The sequence below is a fragment of the Ambystoma mexicanum genome, chromosome 13 (genome assembly GCF_040938575.1).
Source record: "Ambystoma mexicanum isolate Mex_15411 chromosome 13, UKY_AmexF1_1, whole genome shotgun sequence".
Taxonomy (NCBI): Eukaryota; Metazoa; Chordata; class Amphibia; order Caudata; family Ambystomatidae; genus Ambystoma; species Ambystoma mexicanum.
The window spans coordinates 614,411,065-614,423,581 of record NC_090938.1 but is presented as its reverse complement, the minus strand read 5'-3'; the positions used below and the strand labels follow the sequence as shown (position 1 = coordinate 614,423,581).

Here is a 12,517-nt window from a genome sequence, read left to right as displayed (position 1 = left end):
CAGGATTTGGCCTAGTGAAAATGAATGGGAAAACACAGTAGGAGACCTTCCCCAGTGAGGAAGGAGCCGATTCATTCTAGAGCGGTTTCTTCAATACCAATATCTTCCAGACTTTGTAGGAGGATTTGGTGACTGATGGTGTCAAATGTGGCTGGGACATTCAGTAGGTTGAGCACAGTGTTATCATTCACATTGTTTTTAAGTGTATCCCAGATAAAGCACTGAGCAGATTCTGTAATCTTGGGTCTAAATCCATGCTGTCCCTCAGAAAGTGGTTTCTTTCAAGGAAATCCCACAGTGGACCATATATGAATTTTTCCTTAGGTTTTCCAATGAAATGGGTGTTTGAGATGGGGAGCTAGCTAGATGGCCCATATGGGTCAGCTCTGGGATGATTTTTTTTAAGCAGAGGTACAATGTACATACATAGATTTCAACTGAGCTGGGACTCTCCCGGTTCTGATGGGAGTCATGGAGGATGGATAGGATGATGGGCATTAAGGCTGCAGATTTCATGATGGATTTGTAAAGATTGATGGCCGGAGGATACATGGATCCTCTGGACATCATGATCGGTTGCATGAGTCAATAGTAGCTTACAGGTTCTCTGTAGAAAGAAGGCAGGAAGACGATGAGGGGGTAAAGGGATGGTGTTGGTGGAAAGTTATGTTATTGTGTATTTGTATAGCGCCTTATACACCACTTATGACCTCAAAGCACAATGGGTTGAGCACCCTCTGGAACCATAGCCCAGGTCAGTGGACAATGTAGGATGGTAAGTAGTGTTTGGGGACACTCTGTATGTTTGCAGCAAGTGTGGTTTACAAGGCGTGTAGCCAGCCCTCCAGATAAGGGGCGTACTGGCCCTTTTAACGCAACGAAATCCTCTAAATACAGCACATTTAATTGTTCCTTCCGTATTATTTACGCAGGCAGCACACATCAGTTTCTTGTGAAGTTCCTCTTTGGTACAGTAGGTGGTACTGTTGCACTGCAGTTTAGCAAGAAAGGATGGAAGCCGAAAACTAACAGAAGCTCAGAAACGGCAACACCACAGCTAAGTTAAATGATCAGGTTGGTGGCTACAGAGAATGGTGCAGCCAGGCAGTATGGGCCCTGCATCATGGTAACGGTCACAAGTGATCTTTTAAAAGGGTAGCAAGTTGCAGCAGGAAGCATGATTATCTCTGCACACAGGACTAATGGCATCAGCAGCGTTTTGACAATTTCACCCAAGCAATTGAAGCCCCACTCCCTTTCTACCAGTGGTCCCTGGGGATTTGTCCCTGGGGTGTAGGCAGGCGATGCCAGAGGGAAAACACAACATCATATAGCTCAGCTTCTTGGCAGCTGTAGCGGTTTCCAGGTTTGGGCAGTGGCTACACAACAAGTCCCTTCGTGCTGCTGTCTAAAAAGGCTTAGGAAACAATGGATTTCTCACAGCGGCCAAGAGAGCCATGAACCCTTCTTGATTGGCATTACACTTTGTGAAGACTGAGCCCACCTCTTTGGTGTGCCCTTCGAAATTACTATTATGGGACCAATGTGCATTGCTGCAAGGCCTCACACAATGATCCTGATGCCAAACACCCTTGTGCCAAGAGCTGAAGAACTTTTTAAAAGGCCAGAGGTGGAAAGCAACCACAAGTTGGCCAACGGAAATGAGAACCGCACCATCACCATCTAAGGTAGTAAAAAATCTGGGAGTCCTGATGGACAACACCCTAAACTTAGAACCACAAATAAATGCAACAGTCAAGAAATGCTTTTTCCTCCTCCACACGTCAAGAAGAATCCTACCTTTCCTCTAGTTCACGCACAAAACACTCACTATCGTAGCTCTCATGTCAAGACCGGACTATGCAAACAGCCTCTACCTCGGAATACCAGAATACCTCCTGAAGAAACTACAAAGGATCCAAAATACAGCAGCCAGACGACTACTCAAACTATCCAGAAGAGATCACATCACTCCTGCCCTAAAAACACTACACTGGCTCCCAGTAAAACAACGCATAACCTTCAAAACAATGTGCAGAACGTACAGGCAATCGGAAAAGGAGCAGAATTCCTACAAAAGAAAATAATCTACAAGCCAACAAGACTCCTCCAGTCAAGCAACGAAATCCGCTTGCAACTAAAACCATATCTCAAGAAAAAACTTGGAAGCACCCCCTTCTAACACTTAGCCGCAAAAACCTGGAACATCCCAAAAGAAATACCAAAGATCACCTAAACTTTAGGAAATTACTAAAAACCTGGCTCTTCAACACCACAGACTCAAACTGAAAACCGAAACAGAAAGGAAAAGGGATTTACAAAAAAAATGTATTTGCATTTTTAAAGCGCTCACACAGCCCGGGGGCATCGAGGCGCTGTTACAGGAATATTGATCTTAGATGTACATTTATAACACGCTTAATACCCGGAGGTTTCTAAGCGCGGACCCGGGGATTGAACCTGTGTTGCTTCGTGTTGTCTTGTTTCCAAGGCAAGCAGGTTGCCACTGAGCTATCCTCTTGGGACGATTACTAAACGAGAGGACACGGACATCTCCCAGAGCTGACTGGGAAGCTCACACGGCACCTGTACAGGTGACGCCGGGTAGAGTGGAACACAGGCGACACCCATGGAGACGGAGTCAACAACCCCACCCAAATCCCACCCAACACCCTCACTCACCTCTTAGTTGCTACCAGGTACCACAGTGTTGTAGAATTGTCGGGATATTGGCAATCACCACACTAGCTGAGTTGTGGACATTGGCAAGTGCACTGGCCGTATGAGTGGGAAGGGAAGACAGGTGAGGGAGGCTGGTGGAGGAGGGGGTGGGGGGCAGATGTGAAAGGGACCTTGAATGCCGGACAGGCCCAGATCAGGACAGAGGCACAGGGGTGCTCCCAAACCCCATCTGGGGAGATTACACAAGCCCAGCGCCTCAATTAAGGATAGATATGCCTCTAACCAATTACACTAACAATTTTCCCCTCTGCATACACCTCTCAAACTCCAAACCAAACAACCACAAACCTACAGCACAACAAACCGCACAAACTTCACTACATTGCAACAAAACATAAAACACACAAACTCGCACAACAGTACACAACGACTACCGGCCACAAACACCCCAGGCCCAGCCAACGGACCCACTGGCTGAGAGGCCGCCAACAGCACATCACTGCTTTCTTGCACTTTTCCAGCTTCCTCCCACTAACTCGCCCTCCCTTCCTCTTTCAGAGCCACCAGAGCGCCAGAGGACCACTCCGGTGGTGATAATGTTAAAGGACATTTGTACCGTGCACTAACATTAGAACCAGAAAAAGCTTATCTGAACAATTACCATATATGATAAACCAACCATGCTAAAAACATTACATTTTTTGTTAAACTCTTGTTTGTAGTAGGGCAAACATCTGTTCAAAAGTGTTTACTAACTGACCCAGGTGATGGATTAACTTTAGAAATGGTTCCCCAAGAGGGGCACTGCTAGGCGGACACAGCGATTAGGGTCTCGCCAACATACATCAGTAACTTCTATGGTCTTTCAATCACTTGAACAGTATCTCGGTGAGTATCTCGCCTGCAGATATCAGTAGTCAATTGTCTTAGGGTGACACTTTGTTCTCACCTGGATGCTGTATTACAGTATCCTGTTTCTTGGTGAGCAGCTCCTATGCAGTGTGCACTAGATACACCATGAGCGTCTCAGCTGCTGACAGAATTATATATTTACACATTTTTGTGTGAGACAAGTCAAAAGATTTGGATGATCTAAAACAACTTCAACAAAAAGAGCTCCAAGATGGAATTCCTGCTACTCGGGCTGAACACCTGCTCAAAAAGTGATCAGTTATGAATACCTCTAAAATAGCCATTCAGAGAGGGGTGGATTGGTCATTAAATGGAGTAGGCTTTTGCCCACCTGATCTATAGCATCAAGACTAAGGGCTGGCGTCCTGCTTGTTTAGGATGCCCTCGTTGCATGAAATCACTACCCTCCTTCTCGCAAATCGGGGGATGCCGCAGGAAAATAATACCAGCAAGCATTATTAGCATAGCCAAAGAGCTTCAATGCTAGATTTCTGCAGCATCTACCCCTACTGTCCTCACTGGAAATGGATGGTTAGTCACTTGAAAACCACATTAAACACATCCTATCTGCAACTATAGGTCAAATGGCAAACGGTTGAGTGCTTGTTGTAGAAATCTGTGTTCACATGTTCATGTCCCAGGGCCAACTCAGTTTTACATTTTTAAGGTGGTTAATATTAGCCTTTTTCATGGTAAACAAGTTAATACTGGTTGTGCAAGTTACCATGAAACAGGTTGTGGCTTGCCGACAAGTTACTGTGTTGGAGAACATTTATCGCAAGTGTTCTACGTTCTGTTAAGCCAAATAAGGTTGGTATACCATTCTTGTATTGTTTAATATTTTCTATGCAGTTTTAACTGTATGCATGCATTGGATGGAGGGAAGATCATTTGTACTCTTGTGAAGGAGAACACAATTTTGTACTCTCTTAAATTGGCATTTACTCTCCAATTATAAAAATAGGGAGTAAAATGCTCCCACCTCAAAGTCTTATCTGGAACACTGTGTGTAGCTGCATTCTAATGCTAGGCATGGTGCAGTGGTTGTGTGAGATCAGTAGAGTGTGCAGCAAGGCCATATACCTCGGAGTCTGCGTTCTGGCAGTAGTGTAGCTTGTATATGAGATGTGTGCAGCTAGGCCGATTTGTTCGAAGGGTATAGCCGCGTTTTAAGGACGGTTGGTGTGTTCATGGAGGTGTGTAGACATGTGTGCAGCTAGGCCAAAATGATCCAGGGGTATAGCTGCATTCTATTGTTTGTTGGTGTAGAGGAGAGCGTGAGCATATCAGTGCGCGTGTCTGTGCGGATTGTTGAGACCCACTGTTCAGGATTTCCTTCCAATGGGCACTAAGCTGACTATCTATACAAATGATAGGCTGTATTTTCTCTGAACATTCTTGTCTACTGCAGAGTTTGTTCTGAATTTCCAGGCCAGATGTCTTTCCCTGCTTGCCAGTCTCAGAGTTGACATTACCCTATTCCTATTCTTTATCTGGTCTGCGGAAGGGGTGATGGTGACAGGCAGTGAGAGGGTGCTTCATTGTTGTGGTGATCCTTGATGTAGAAGATCTTTTGGTTATGTGGAGAAATCTGGCCAGAGATCCCTTATGTAAGGGTTGCGTTTCAGGCCGTCAGGTTTTTTAATTCTCTGATCTTCTACATTTCCCTATTGCTGGGATATGCCAAATCAATGCATTTCGAGTAGTGTGCTTTCTTTGCTTTGAATACTTCAGTTCTATAAAAGGCTAACTGTTGATAGTAGGTGAAGTTGCTATTATGTACATCCTCCAGTTGCCCCCCCATTTTCTTTTCTTTGTAGTTATGCCTGGAGTGAATCATTTAGCTGGTATATTTTCTTTTCAGAGCTTTTGATGTTTCTAAGGGGCAATGCAGTGCAAAGCAGAAATAATCCAGTTGTGGAGTTTTGCACCCAGTGTGGTTATTGGTCTATATGCATGGACGGTCAATTTGGTTGCTTCTAGTCTTTCTAGTAGAGAGTTGATGTGCATTTCTTTCCAAATGTAGTGGACTTCCATTTTACTGTTAGGAGTGGGTTACGTCTTAACTGACCATTACAGTTTTTTCCCCCCATGCGCTCCATTACTATGCGTTTCAATTAACCTTTAGTACTTTTTACCTAGTAGAGATTCTAGGAGTAATTTGAGATTACAGTGCATATTTTTCTCTATACCAGTGTGGGTGTTATTTGTATGGAATAACTACAACCCCCCCTTTCACCCCGCCCCAATCAGCCCTTATTCTTCCTGTTGTTAAGCCAGACATCCACATCTATGTTCTGCAGAGCAGCTGGTTTTAATGTCCGACCTTTATGTTAGATGGTTACATCCCTCAAAGGGTTGAGCATCATTTTTACGGACATCAAACTAATAATATTCCCAGTTGCCAGTACTACTAACTGCTACTTACAGCTGTAGCTGGGATAGTTCTGCCAGAATTTTACCTGGTATTTGTACTACCACGGGAAGAAATTTAAACGTATTGGTGTAAAGTCAAAAGGTGCACCCTTTTGCTTTGCAGCATGGTTTAAATGGACCTGCAGCCTACACTTCCTCCTCCGCTCTACTGTATTCTTTCTGAGAGTGAAGGCAGTTTGCAAAATGGAAGACTAAAGAAAGAAAACATGCTTATGGGGTGTGGATTAAGCTCCGTCAGCCACAGGCTCTGGCAGACCGTGAACTTTCACCGGAAAGGGTCCTGCATTTCCAGGAACGAAGGTGCTATATTTGCTATGTCTCATGTGGGAACAGTGGAGGGGGCAGCTGAAAAGACCCAGGAGCATAAGTGAGCCCTGGGCCATCATTGCAGTATGAAGATGGTGCCCGAGCCATTCACCTGCTGAAAGGGACATCAGAATTTTACATCAGGGCTGGGTGGAGTTTACATGAGGGAGCCAAGATACCACATGTCGGGTGAGCCCAGAGTAGGATTCTTGACTGCTGTGGAGCTCAATCCTCAATGCCTGTAATCTCTGGAGAGTTGCACAGGGGAGCAGGCAGTCTTCTCTGTGCACTTCGATGAGTGGTTTTAACAAAAGGCCTCATGAAGGGTTGTGAAGGATTTGTACTCTACACCATTTTTGGGCTGCCTGTACGGAATACAAAAGGTGGGTACGTTGGTGACCGGATGGTGAAGCACTGAATGCCTGAAGACCTGCTAACCGGGTCCTACACAGCTGAATGGATAAGTGTAGAGCTACGTCTACTGTCCTTTTCTGATGTGGAGCAACACCCCATCAGACAATCCGCTGCATCTACCTGGCATTCTATTACCTAGTGCCATTGACAATACTAGAGGCAGGCACATCAAAATCCTACATGAGATTGGGGCGATTACTTGTCAACCCAAATAGAGTGATCGCTAATCGTTGCTGGCTGGGAAAATCCCCCTGCAGCCAGAGCATCATTCTACCAGATATATTTTCTACATACAATCCACCTAAAACCAAACCATACGCTAGGAAAAAAACTAGGGGGCTCCTCTTTCTCCCACCTACCCACAAAAACCTGGAACAAACGACCAAAAGATATAAACACCAAAGACCACCGAAAATGTAGAAAACTTTGAAAAACCTGCTCTTCAACACCTAGGAACCAGACAGAAACAAGTGAAACAATGAAATAGGAAACACAAAAGAACTGACAGAATATATGGCAGCACAGACAACAACTAGGACCGACTAAGGGAAACTCCTACAAGAACAAGAGATGATACTAGGTGGAACAGAACACAAGCGACAACCCCGTGAGGACAGAATAGCAAACATGCCTAACACAAAGGCACTAGCACCAACCTTTCCCACCCAGAAAGGGTGTAGGGTATGTGCATAGGTTGCAAATAGAATCCCAAAGGACTAGGTTGCAGCAACGAGAAACTGGAATATAGGGGGTGGCCAAATACAAAGATAGAAACACAAAGTAGCTGACTTAGCATATTGACAGAGATGAGAGCCTTATCATGCTGAAACCTAATCACTGAAAGGAAGACAACCTTGTCTAAATCATGAAGGAGACACAATAGGAATGTGCATTTCTCCTAAAAAGGCTACTAACCAACCCCAAAAAACATCTAAAACCTCACTATCCACACTTCTCTCACACTCTAACCAAACACAATCACACCTCTTACAACTGCAGCAACCGACACACTTCACAACACCGCAATAACAAACACAGACCCTCACACAACAGACTCCGGCTCGAATACCACACCTCTAATCTGGGCAAACTGCGTTAACCAAACTGAAGCTGCCAACAGTACTTCACAGATCCCTTGCTCTTCTCCAAACTCTGTCCTACTAACACGCCCTAACTTACCCCCCTTTTTGTTTCAGATCCGCCAGAGCACCAGGGAACCACTCCGGTGGTGATAATGTTAAAGGATATTTGTACTGTGCACTAACATTTAACATACAATACATAAGCAAAACAAACAAAACTAACAAACAAAACTCAAGGAGACATTCTGTCCCTCATGGAACACACCAGACAAGTAAAAAAAAAAAAGAAATCTGACAAAAATATTTTAACAGAGGAACTTGTGCATAATGAACAAGCTTCAGATTCTGATCCTAATGCTCATGGTACAAAAACTGAGGCTGCGGTTTGTGGGAGAGACAACAGGTTGGTGACCGAAATGTGAAACAAATATTACCCCTGCCGCCCCAAATTCCACAGCTACTGCATCACATGGACGGGACACAATGTGCTACTGACAAAGGGGAGGGGGAGAACAGCTACATGTGGCACCGTCCTGGCTGAGAATAGCAATGGAAAGCATATGGGGGGATTTGGGCAAGTAAGTAAAGGCAATTGGTGGAGACTGGCCCACATTTCCATTCTATAAGACGTTCAAGTTACTTACCCCTGCTAACGTTCTTTCGACTGGATGTCCCTCCCACCTATTCTTCATCTTTGATTTTCATATCTCGGCAGCTTCGGAAAAAATTCTCAGCAGAGGGTGCTGTGCACCATGTTGTGGCGTCGATGTCCCTCGAGGGCTGCCGTCGAGTGTCGACGTCACCAGCATAAATAGCTTGTGCTACACCCATTGGCTTCAGTTCTGTTTTTTCGTTCCCCTCAATGAAGGAAATAACCAGGCATACCCCAGACCGTAGGCTCTCAGGAAACGCATTGTGTAATTCACGTAAATTGTACAGTGGGGAAGGCTGGGAGGGGTGATGAAGAAAACATGGGAGGAACATCCAGTTGAAAAAAACCATTACCAGGGGTAAGTAACTTGTTTTTCGAATGGATTGTGTCCTCCCACGTATTCCTCATCTTTGATAGACTCCCAAAGCAGTGACAATTTGAAGGAGGGAGTACTATTTAAATTAATTGTGAATGGAATGATGGACTGCCTTAGCAAAATTGACCTCCTTGAGTGGAAGAAGAGTCCAAGCAATAATGCTTAACACATGTATGAATGGATGCCCAAGTAGCTGCTGAGCAGATGTCAATTATAGGGACACCCCTTTGAAGAGCCACGGAAGATGCCATGCCCATCATGGAATGAGCGTGAAGCCCTTCCAGCGAGTCCTTTCCCAAAGTCTATAGCATTCTCCAATAGCCAGTGTGATCCATCGGGATATGGTTTGTTTAGTTACTGCAAGGCCCAATTTAGGGCCGGTATATCCCACAAAAAGTTGATCATCATGGCAAAATGTTGTCATTCTTGCAATGTAAAAGCTTAGAGCCCTTTTTGGGCCAACCTATGCAGCCCCTCTTCCTCCTTACCCAAATGAGGAGGAGGAGGGTAGAAAGTTGGTAGTGTTATCTTCTGCGACAAATGAAAGTCGAAGACTACTTTCGGCAGGCATGATGGTTTTACTCGGATGACACCCGTATCCATATAAAACGTAGTACGAGGAGGCTTGCATGAAAGAGCCTGCAGCTCACTCACCCTGCGGGCTGATGTTAATGCCACAAGAAGTGCAGTTTTCAGAGTTAAGATCCTAAACAGGCAGGAATGTAAAGGCTCAAAAGGGATACAAGTTAGACATTTTAACACAAGGTTTAAATCCCAAGCAGTGACATTAAATGGGACAGCAGGGTACACATTAGCGAGTACCTTCAGAAATTGAACAATTAAAAAAGTATTTTGAAATAGGAGACCTCTTCAGAGAAAAACTTAAAAATGGAAAGCACCGCCAGGTATCCTTTTATGGTTCCAATCTGGAGCCCCAGATTAGTCAAATGCAACAGGAAAGAGCACCAAAGGAGTGCCACATTGAAAAGGATCCACATTCTTGTCCTTGCACCAGTTACTAAACTTATTTCAACGACACCGGTACAAGGATTTGGTTGCTGGCCTTTTGGCCGAAAGCAATATCTCCATTACGTCATGCGGGAGATCCCAATCCTTGTATCTCAGCCTCTCAGAAACCATGCGTGAAGGCCGAGTGTCTTGACCTCTCTTTGGGGACGACGTATTGGAGGGCAGATGGACACGTCCAGAAGGTCCTTTTGCCACATCACATGGCCCAATCCGGGGCAATTAGGATCATTGTTTTCCCAAACTTTCTCAACCTCCTGATCACGTGAGGAATGACAGGGACTGGAGGAAACGGTACAGAAGAAAAACTCCAGTCCACCACGAACGTGTCTCCTAGAGCTCCTCTTGGGGGAAATTCCCTTGAGCAATACAGCTCGCACTTCCGGTTGCTACCGGTCACAAACAGAGCCACTTGAGGGGTTCCCCAAAGGGTGAAGATCTCTTGAAGTACTTCCTGCGCTAGTTCCCACTCGCAGGATACCGTGCTCTGCCTGCTCAGAGCGTCCACCGCTGTGTTCTGCTTCCCAGCTAGGTCAACTGCAGACCGAGATTCCTTGCGTTGCCCAGAACCAGAGCTGCAATGCCTCTCTGCACAGTGGCAGTGACCCTACACCTCCGCTCTTGTTGAGGCAATACATGGCCACTGTGTTGTCCGTCATTATCAGGACATTCTTTCCCCGTAGAGGGCAGAAAGGCCTTGAAGGTCTGCAGCTTCTTCAGACTCATCCACCTTGCTGCCAAACAACCTCGAGCCGTCGAAGGGCATGTTGAGTAGTCTGGCCTGCACATCCGGTGCAAACCACGACTTTAACCACGCAAACCTGCGCAATACGGTGCTTGCAGCCATGTATCTACCGATCCCATCAGCAGTATCCAATCCGGACTGGAGACTCTCCCATTGCCTCCTTTCCATCCTTTACTATAGCCAGGAAGCTGTCCCGTTCCTCGCCTTACGCGATGTGATCAGCCTCCATGGCAACAGTCCCACAGGGTATGAGAAAACCTAGCCAAGGTACAGGTGACGTTAGTAGACTTCAAGGCCATGCTGCCTGATGTGAAGACCTTGCAAGGCCATGCATCAACATTCTTGTCTCGATCCGGGGTGGATAGGCAGATTGTTTGGTTGAAGTGGCAGCCTGAAATACAAAACTCTCAGGCGTAGGGCGTTTGGTGAAGTAGTCTGGACCGCTGCTAGAGGGTCTATAATTCCTAGAGAAGTTTGTTCACAGCAGGTCCAGATTCTGGAGCTTCCCAATTGGCCAGAACCTTCCTCTGAAGGGCCTGATGGAAGGGCAGGATTGGGTCCTTCTGGAGGTCCCTGGTCTAGGAGGTCCCTGGTCTAGGATGTCCGTCATGTCATCCTGCTCATATGCCGGGGAAGCCCTCCTTCACCCCATACATTCCGTAACCCTGTTCATGAGTTTTCTGTAAATAGAATCTGCATGTTCTGAGGGGTCAGGTCTGCCAAACTCCAGCTCTGGCAAAGTGTAGTCCACTAGCAGACTGGAGGGAGTCGGTCTTTCCTTCTCGACTCTGGGTCAATGAGCTCTTCAGGTACATTTTGATTTCCAAACTGCACCCCAAATGGAGAAGTTTCCTCATCAGAAGCAATTTCCACCTCAAATTGAGGACATGGACTTAGTCTTTTTTCGGTACAGGCTTTAAAGTTTTTTCCTGAACCGGCATGGGCTTCGATGAGATCGAAGATTCCATCGACGAAGCCGAAGCCAGCTTCGAAAAATGGGCGGATTTACTAGGAATCGCCTTCTACTTTGGCGTTGAAAAATCGAAGGCCTCGACGATTCACGTTTTTCGATGTTATTGGGGACGGACTCGGATCGATACCTTTGACGTCTTTTCATCGAGTCTAGTATCTCGACGTACAGCCGGCTTACTACTCGGCCTTGCCAAAGTAGCCTTTGACTTGCCCGAGTCGTCCGAAGGAGTGACCGGGACATGGCTCTTGCGTGATTCTTTTGAGGGGGGTCGAGGCTGCATTCTCAAAAATCTGCATCATTTCCACTCTAAAGGCATCCCATTTACATGGGGAATCTAACCTTGTCCAGCACCTAATTACCTCAGTAGAGGAATCCGTTGAAGAGGGTGACCTATGGAGTCTTCTTCGAAGAAGACGAAGACTGCCTCGATAGACTCCTCGATCAGGACCTTTTCGATCTTTTACGCAGAGCGGAGTCTCTAGACAACCTCAGACTTCTTTTCCTTCTTCGAAGTAGACTTCGAAGCCTCCCTCCCCACCGCCAGTTTACATCTGCGTTCCCAGAGAGATTTTTCTGTCATGGACTGACAGGATCCGCAGTCATCAGTACGGTGCCTGGATCCCAGACACTAAAGGCAGACACGTTGAGAATCAGTTATTGACATCTTCAACCCGCAGTTGTAACCTTTTTTAAATCCTAACTTTGGGGTAGAGACAGAAAAACAAAGCGTGCCGTTAGTACTCGAAGCAAAAGCATTCGGAAAAAACTGAAGCCAACGGACGCAGCACAAACGATTTATACTGCTGGTGACGTCGACACTGGACGGCAGCCCACGAGGGACATCTACGCCACGACACGACATCGTGCATAGCAGAGAATGTATTTTTCGGAAGCAGCAAAGCTGCCGAGATGC

General features: G+C 46.0%; 1 protein-coding gene across 3 annotated transcripts in view; it reads right to left on the bottom strand.

Annotated features, from left to right (window-relative positions):
* DNAJC7 (DnaJ heat shock protein family (Hsp40) member C7) overlaps positions 1 to 12,517 on the bottom strand; it is an 838,484-nt gene that overhangs the window by 625,878 nt on the left and 200,089 nt on the right. The gene's annotated exons all lie outside the window — the stretch shown is intronic.